This window comes from Eretmochelys imbricata, chromosome 6 (assembly GCF_965152235.1).
Source record: "Eretmochelys imbricata isolate rEreImb1 chromosome 6, rEreImb1.hap1, whole genome shotgun sequence".
Classification (NCBI taxonomy): Eukaryota; Metazoa; Chordata; order Testudines; family Cheloniidae; genus Eretmochelys; species Eretmochelys imbricata.
In genome coordinates, this window is record NC_135577.1 from 4,538,848 (window position 1) to 4,545,544 (window position 6,697).

Sequence of the window (6,697 nt, forward strand, 5' to 3'; positions counted from 1 at the left end):
CAAGATGACAAAGGTCAAAGCATTTTAGGTTTGACATTTTTGACTCAAAACATTTCATTTGGACATTTTTTCAAATCAAAATGTGTCAAATCATTAAAACTGACCCTTTCGATGTTGTGGACACAAAATTTTCTGGGTATTTTGGTCTAGTGTAACATTTTAAAAATATAGCTTTTTGTCTCAAGTCAGGATAAAACAAAACTCCACAAATCACAACCTTTTCCACAAAATGAAAATTCCATTTTTCAGCCAGCACTAATTTGAGGGTGAATCCAGAGGCCATCCAGTTTCACCTCAAAATGATTAAAGTTTGGGAAAGTTATAAGTCGCTGAAAACAGGGATTGGGATTTTTAATAGGGATTGTCAGGAAACCTTAACAATTGTTGCTGCCTTTTAAAACAGACCGTGGATAGATGGATGTGGGTAAAGGGACTTTGCAGCACAATTGGGCCCTGATTTTGATTCCGGAAAGAAAAATGGAAAGCTTTGGTAAAAGCTGTCAATGTTTTCTGTCTTCTGTGACTTATTTTTATCAAGGTCGTTTCCAAAATCGTTTACTTTTTTTTATGTATCAAAAGCCAGTTCGCGGTTGAGGGTTTTGGTTCGTGAAAGTGTCAGTAATCATAGAACCACACAGTTAGAAGAGACCGCAAGGGTCATCTAGTCTAACCCTCTGCCAAGAGGCAGGATTTGTTGTGTCTAAACCACCCACGACAGATGGCTGTCCAGCCTCCTTTTGAAAACTTCCAGCAAAGGAGCTTCCACAACCTCTCTTGGCAGCTCTGTTCCATTGTCCTACTGTTCCGACAGTTAGGAAGATTTTCCTGAAATTTAATCTAAATCTGTTTTGCTGTGCTGTAGTTTGAACCCATGGCCTCTTGGCCTGCCCTCTTGCAAGAGAGAACAACTTTTCTCCACCTTTTTTATGGCAGCCTTTCAAGTATTTGAAGATCGCTGTCGTGTCCCCCCTTAGTCTCCTCTTTTCCAAGCTTAAACATACCCAGTTCCTGCAGCCTTTGCTCCCATGGCTTACGCTCCACCTCTTTGATCGTCTTTGTCTCTCGCTTCTGGATCCTTTCCAGTTTCTCTGCATCCTTTCTACTCAGCGGTGACCAAAATTGGAGACAGTAGTCCAGCTGAGGCCTAACCAGCACCGAATGGAGCGGTACTGTCACCTCCCATGACGTGCATGCTCTGCATCTGTTATTGCAACTTAATTTTATTTTTTTATTTTTTTTTGCAACAGCATTGCTTTGCTGACTCATGCTGAGGTTGTGATCCACCGCAATTCCCAGATCCTTCTCAGCCGTGCTGCTGCCAAGCCAGTTTCCCCCCATTCTGTATTTGTGCGTTTGGTTTTTCTTCCCTAAGTACAGCACCTTACGTTGGTCTTTGTTGAATTTCATTGTGTAGGCCGTAGCCCAGTTCTCCAATGTATCGAGATCCCTCTGAATTTTAACTCTATCCTCCAAAGTGTTGGCAACCCCTCTTGCTTTGAGACATCTGCAGACTTGACCAGTAAACTCTCTTCCTACATCCAGATCATTAATAAAGGGGGGAGGGATAGCTCAGTGGTTTGAGCATTGGCCTGCTAAACCCAGGGTTATGAGTTCAATCCTTGAGGGGGCCATTTGGGGCAAAAATTGGGGATTGGTTCTTCTTTGAGCAGGGGATTGGACTAGATGACCTCCTGAGGTCCCTTCCAGCCCTGATAGTCTCTGATTCTATGTTAAACAGCACTGGACCCAGACCAGCTCCCTGAGGAACCCCCCTGGACACCTCCCTCCAATCCGACATCATTCCATTTGAAGAAGTTGGTTAAAAATACATTTTAAAATGCGGCTTGTTTCAAAACCTGCAAAACAACAAGGAATGGCTGGGCGAGTGCTTCGGGTACCCGCTTGGCATATAGATGAGATAAATTCAGTTCCCTACGCTGCTACACATTTCCTGTGTGACCTTAGGTAGTTTCTCTGTATCTCAGTTCCCATCTGTGAAATGGGTATGGCTTTGTGAGGGTAAATACGTTAAGGATTGTGAGTGGCCTCTATGGCACAGGGGTAGCGGGGGCCGCAGATGCAACTTGGAGTGCTGAAGAATTGTTCCCCCACTTTCTAAGCAGCTCCAGCAGTCAGCCACTTGGGAAGCACATGCCTTCGCTTGTTTCGCCTGTCTGCCCTTGGCAGAGCTCTTTGTGGGCTGGGCACAGCTTCCTTTTGTGCAAATGGGGTGGCTGTTTACATTCTTTTAGCACAAAGAGCTGGGGGCGGGGGTTGGGGAAATAACTTGGAAGGCAGAAGTGCCATGACCAGTCAAGCAAAGCTGCAGTTGTCCAGCACCCAGGGTTCGGAAACAGCTTCAGGCAGGCTTGTGCTCAAGGGTAGAGGAAAGGGAAATTCAGATTGAAAGAGATCAGGCCGAGAGAGGTGTCAGAAATGCGCAGGAGATGGTGAGACAGATCGACACCGATGGAGTGAGAAGTTCAGACTGTTGCAAAAGGGTTATAAACTCTGTTCATACAGAGGCCACTCTGCCATGCCCCAGCCAAGAGGCAGCTGCCTTTCAGCACCAGGCAAGGGATCCTCCAATAAACAGCCTCTGCACCCCACCCAGAGAGAGCTGCACCTCAGGGCCGAGCCAGGGCTCCTTGTGTGTTATTGCTGCATGGCTAATACCTAGCTACGGTATCCCACCCCAGGAGCAGCTGCATTTCAGCACGAGGTGAGCAATTCCTGTGTGCTGTTGCTGTGCAGATAGCTTGTAACCCTACCCAGATGTGGATTCCCAGACAAAAAAACCCTGTTAATGCAGAGTTATGATTGCCCCGTGGGGTCTGCTGCCCTTCCAGAGCATTGAGTTCAGCTAATCAAACTTAACAAAAACCAAGAAATGAAGAGTTAAGGCACCTGCCCCTGTAACCTTAACTCTGCCCCCTGGAGCTGGTAATAGCCAGTGGGAAGTATCTGCATGCACTTCAGCTGCATTCACTGTGCTCAGTGCAGCTGTCTTGAATGGTGGAGGCATTAGAGGGCACGGTTTGGCAGAGCAGTGATTGTGAGAGGAGGCAATCTGGGGGCCCCTGCCCCTCTGAGGTTGTGTGCGAGCCCCTCTCCCTGACCTCTGGGTGGATGACCAAAGGAGAGAGGTGCATGTGTCCCTTGGGAGATCCCGTCTGCCTCCTCAAGTGAGACCAGGTGCCCCTCCCCAATTCACTTTTATAAGGGGACTGTTGGCCCCTTACTGAAACTTAGAGGGTTTGGGGTTTTTTGGTTGGCCATCTCCCAGTGCCAGAAGAAAGGGGGAAGGATTGATGGGAAAACAAGTCCCGAGACTGACAGTCCCCAGGTGCAATGGGAAGAGACCAATGCTCCAGGTTAGCCTGGTTGACGGGGCAGGCCAATGAGGAGTCAGGAGGCTGGAGTGTGCATATGTGTGTCCCATCCTCAAGATGAGCTGGAGCAGCCTGAGCGAGAGTGGGGCCAAGCTAAGGAGAGAGCAGGAGCCCGAGCGGAGCTGGGGAGCGGAGCCACTCCAATGGGAGTCAGAGGAGCAGCCCAAGAAGCTACGCTGGAGGCAGAGTGGAGAAGGGGCTGGAGCACTCTGGAGCCGGGTGTGGCGAGAGCGAGGGGGACCCTGGGCAGTGGGCCCAGTGCAGGGAGACGCCCCCAGCCAAGCGGCCTTGCAGGCCAGACTTGGAGGGGGATCATAACCCCAACGTGGGGGGCGGGGGCGACGGTGGGAAGAAGGGTCCTGCCACCTAAAGCCTGGAGGCGCATGGCCACCGCCAGAGTAAGTGTCCGACCCGCGGCATCCCTGCCGCACAGCCAGGGCTGAGCAGGAGGCCTGGGAGGTGTGAGGAATAGACTGTGAACTTCCCCTACCTTCCAGAGACGCTGGTTGTGATGTCCCCGTGCCCCAGAGCGGGGTAACGGGTTTTCCTTTAACCTTTCCCATTTTTTCCTTTTATTTTTTAATTAGTTGCTGTTTAATACATCGCATTTGCTTTGAACTGTATGTAATGATCAGTGGGCCAGGGAAATGTCCAGTGCAGAGAGCACCCCAGAGTGAGGACACCCTAGCCCCTGCCCTAAGTGACCACGACAAGACTGGGGGGTCGAGACGCCAGGAATCCTGGGCCCAGCCTTGTTGGGGTTACGAGGACTCTGCCAGACAGGAGAGTGGAAGGGGAGCCCTCAAGGCCAGGAAGGCCTCTGGGTAAAGGAAGTGGGAGCGAGGACTCAGATCCGTTCACTAGCCCACTTCACTGGGGTAGTGTAGAAGCCAGGAAAGCTCCCCACAATAGCGGGACTATTCCCCCGCTTACACTTTATCATGGGATGGGGATCTGGCCATGATGTGAAATGTTTGGAGTGTGCCGTTGTGTACAAGGCTGGTGAGAGAAACCTCAGCCATGACGAGTCATAGCTGGCTGGGAGATCCCTTGGGCTTTCGGCCTGCACATGCTCTGGGTAACTGGTGTGACTCACAGGTCTTAAGTATGTGCCTCGCTAGAGAGCCCGAACTTTTTCAAAGGCCATTTGCAGTGTGGGTCCCCCCAAAGGGGAGGTGGGTGCCAGGCTAAACGCTGAGCAGCTGAGACTGTTTGGCGCATGGTCAGGGCAAAGGTTTGACCCTTAGGACGGTTCAAAAAAGGGGTGTAGACTCTGCCAAGCGGTTTTTTTGGGACAGGCCCCAAAAAATCTCAGGCCCCCCTTGATCACAAGACTAACTCCACCCTGCACATCCAATTTCAAGGTACAGTAACAACTGCCATGTCCCACCCCAGAAGCAGCTGCATCTCAGGGTTGGGTGAGGGAAACCAGTATAAACAGTTCCCACCCCCCATCCTAATGGTGGCTGCATCTCAGCACTCGGTGCGGGAGCCCTGTGTAATCAAGCCCCATGCACCACTCCAGAGGCAGCCCCATTTGAGCGCTGGCCAAGGGAACCCTGTATGAACAGCCCCCTGTGCTCCACCCCAGATGCGGTTGCGTGTCAGCAACGGATAAGAGGTCCCTGTCCAAAGGCACAGCCTGGAAATTGCTCTGCTCTCGTGCAGGTTTACAGGCATGAAGAGATGAAAGATGGTCTCACTGCATATTTTCAAAGAGGAACAGGGTCTCCTGGCTCCATCTGTAGCTTCACCTCTTCCCCTTCTCTGTGCTGGATCAGAGAAGTGGTGTGTGTGGGTCCCCAGCTGGGTCCCAGATTACAGTAGAGGAAGATATAAGTCACTCTGATTCACTGATTTCTCGTCTGTCTGTATTTCCCATCCTATTTCCATATGTCTCGCTCTCTGACCATTGGACATTTTGCCTTAAAATCTCCACCAGTGCTGAAATGCAGCTGCCCCTGGAGTGGGGCGAGGGGACTGTTTATACCTGGATCCTTTGTCTGGCACTGAGATGCAGCTAGGGTGACCAGATATCCCGATTTTATAGGGACAGTCCCAAGTTTTGGGTCATTTTCTTATATAGGCTCCTATTATCCCCCCTCCCCCCCCCCACAGCCTGTTCCGATTTTTCACCCTTGCAGTCTGCTCACCCTAGACGCAGCCATGGCTGGGGTCAGGTAAGGGGGCTGTTCACATAGGGATGCATCACCCAGCACTGAGCTGCAGCACCTCTGGGGTGGGGTGTGACAGCTATTTGTACAATGGCTCCTCACTCAGTGCTGAGGTGCAACCACTTCTGCAGTGGGACGTGGGGGCTGTTTACACAGGGATCCCTCATCCGGCCCTGAGATGCAGCCACTTCTAGGGTGGGGTAGAGGCTCTGTTTGGGGTGCTCAGTCTGAGACTGACTTTCAGAGGATGAGCACTCTGCACTTTCTGGGGAATCACTTTCCTTGTAAGGGGGTCTCCCCCAATTTGACTCCCATAAAAACTCAGACACCCCTACTCACTCGCTGCTTTTGACAGTGGTGGCCACTGAATCTTCAAAGTAACTCGCTAGAATTCCTGCTGTCTCCTTAGCCAGGTCTTCCACCCACCCCTCACCCTCTCCTTAAGTCAGTTATTTGCTTCTTTGATTCATGTGGCGAAACCTTTTCTAAAACCAAAGGAAACCCAGATTGCTTTAGAGAAGTGACTGCTGTTAAAACGCCCCTTTTTAAGTAATATTTTTATCCTTTTTTTTTTGAAGGGGAGGGCGTGTCTATTTTAATTTCAGGGATCTTTATAAACACAGAGAGGGAAGGTAAAGGGATTGGCAAGATCTCATCTTAGCAGGAAAGAGAGAGATCTTTTCCCCACAACTTCACAGGACATTATAACCCAGAGGTCTTTCTCCCACAACTTCATGAATTGTCATAACCCAAAGATCTTTCTCCTGCAGCTTTGTGAGATGTCATAATGCAGAGCTGTCTCTCCAACCATTTCAATCAACGTTATGAGGAGCTGAGAGAGACTTAATGCAGGAAATCTACTTGTGGCAGGATCGAGACCTTCTCACTATGTAGCTTTTAAGGAAGGGGTGTTTGAAACAGGCCTGTGTTTTCTTTTTCTTTTTTTCTTCATTTATTTTTAATCCAATTCTGACAGTTCTCCGCTGATCAAAAACCTCAGCAGAAAACTGGCTGGAGGGAAATAAACAATCAAAATGATTTTGGAAACACTCTGGATAAAAATAAGCATCGAGAACCAGAAGACATTGACAACTTTTATTAAAAAAAACAACACGTTTTCTTACCAGAATC